This window comes from Poromitra crassiceps (assembly GCF_964638095.1).
Source record: "Poromitra crassiceps genome assembly, chromosome: 21".
Taxonomy (NCBI): Eukaryota; Metazoa; Chordata; class Actinopteri; order Beryciformes; family Melamphaidae; genus Poromitra; species Poromitra crassiceps.
In genome coordinates, this window is record NC_139638.1 from 24,732,198 (window position 1) to 24,734,334 (window position 2,137).

Below are 2,137 nucleotides of genomic sequence, written 5' to 3' on the forward strand. Positions count from 1 at the left end.
ATATATATATATATATATATATATATATATATATACTAGCAATCTAGGGTGGAGACTCAGACTCAGAAACTGAACTTTGGCTCATTTGAGCTTGATCTGCCTGGTCTTGCTGCCTGGCCTCAGCAGGTTTTCTGGCTCTTGAAGCTTGCTTCCTCTCAGCAGGAGTTATGACATCACTGATGATGTCACTGATGATGTGAGGATCTTACTGATTATGTCACAATGAAACCGTGATTAACAGACACCACACATCGTGACTAACCCCGCCCGCCTAATCGTGACTTAAGGCTGAAATATACTTCCGCGTCCACCTCACCTTGGAGCCTTGCCGGCGGCAGCTGGTCCTATATACTCGACCCTCAGCTTGACGAGGGGTCTCAGCGGGGTCCCCAGCAAAATTAGTCAAATTGTGTGATTTCACTAGGATTTCAATGACTACAAGTTAGCCCAAGGAGAGAACGTAGTGCATATACTTGGTAATAGCTTTCACTCTCTCCTGTTATCTCAACATCTATTATATACTCATGCTGTTCGCGTCAGCTGCGTCAAGTCACATTTTCGAGGAGGTGCACGCAGGCTGCGCTCGCCGACTGTGGCGCACCCCTCGGCGCATTTGGCGAGGGGTTTGGCGCGGAAGTATATCAAGGCCATAACTGGAGGGCTGATGATGTCCCAATGTCTATGACATCATTAGCGGGTAATGGGTATGACATCATCAGTCAGGCCCGATGTCACTTTGGTGACACAAGTCGTGACTCGCCTGCTCAGCTGGTAGTTGACTAATTAGAGTAAGGAAAGAGTTATGACATCAGTGATGATGTCACTATTTGATGACATCAAACATGATGTCACAATGCATGAGTAGAGAGGGATATATGGTCTGACCCCCCAGAGATGCAGAAGAGAACAGACATCCACATCCTAGCCATGACGTTGATTTTGTTGCCGCGGACGTGGAGGAGGGGGTCGGTTTGGTGCCTAGCCATTGTGCTGATCGTGTTGCCCTGGATACTACTCTTCACTGTTTGGGAGCAAAGTGCACTCACGGCTCTGCTACCACCTACTCGGAAGGATGACAGTGACAGTCGCTCCTACACATACGTCTACAGACGTCCTCCACCCTGGTCCGACGTGCTACCCACCATCCATGTGGTCACCCCCACCTACAGCCGGCCGGTGCAGAAGGCGGAGCTGACGCGTCTGGCCAACACCTTCCTCCACGTGCCCAACCTGCACTGGATCCTGGTGGAGGACTCGCAGAGGAGGACCGCTCTGGTCAGCCATCTCCTCCAGGACGTAGGCCTCAACTACACCCACCTCAATGTGCCCAGCGGCTACAACACCAGAGACCCCCAAAAACCACGGGGAACCATGCAGAGGAACCTGGCCCTGCGGTGGCTGCGGGAGGCCTTCTCCGTCAACAGCAGCCAGCCTGGGATCGTCTACTTTGCAGACGACGACAACACGTACAGTCTGGAATTGTTTGAGGAGATGCGTTCCACCAGAAAAGTGTCAGTGTGGCCTGTGGCGTTTGTGGGCGGCGGCCTGCGGTACGGGTCCCCTAAGGTGAACACCTTGGGCAAGGTGTACGGCTGGAAAGTTCTGTGGGACCCACACCGGCCCTTCGGCATCGACATGGCTGGGTTTGCAGTGAACCTGCGCCTCATTCTCTCCAAACCTCAGGCTTATTTCCAGTTGCACGGTGTGAAGCCAGGTTATCAGGAGAGCAGCTTACTGAGCGGGCTGGTCACTCTTCATGACTTGGAGCCCAAAGCTGCTAACTGCACTAAGGTATTAGTCTGGCACACACGGACAGAGCTCCACAGCGATGATGACATAATTGTTATGACATTACCGGTGATGTCATTGATGCCACGATTGCGCCTATATGAGAAGGCATGAGGGACATAAGAAGGGGAAAAAAAGACGTTCAGACGTTCACAACGGTGTTCAACATAAACCATGTCGAAAAGCACTAAGCCCATAGCCCAACAACACCAAGCCTTAGCACCCGTTCACACAGGACGCCGAACGTAAGCAGACCTGAAGCTTGAAGCTGGCACAAGCTGAACGTACGCCTTACCGTTCACACAAGACGCCTTGTCTTTTCCTCTCAGCGCCTACTCTCGCGCCTTGA

The 2,137-nt window shown here is 52.0% G+C and overlaps 1 pseudogene across 1 annotated transcript; it reads left to right on the forward strand.

Moving 5' to 3' along the window:
- Positions 1 to 894: 894 nt before the first annotated feature.
- LOC310795347 (galactosylgalactosylxylosylprotein 3-beta-glucuronosyltransferase 1 pseudogene) lies at positions 895 to 1,902 on the forward strand (annotated as a pseudogene). The gene has a single exon. The product of its transcript is annotated as a galactosylgalactosylxylosylprotein 3-beta-glucuronosyltransferase 1 pseudogene (transcript).
- The last annotated feature ends 235 nt before the right edge of the window (positions 1,903 to 2,137 follow it).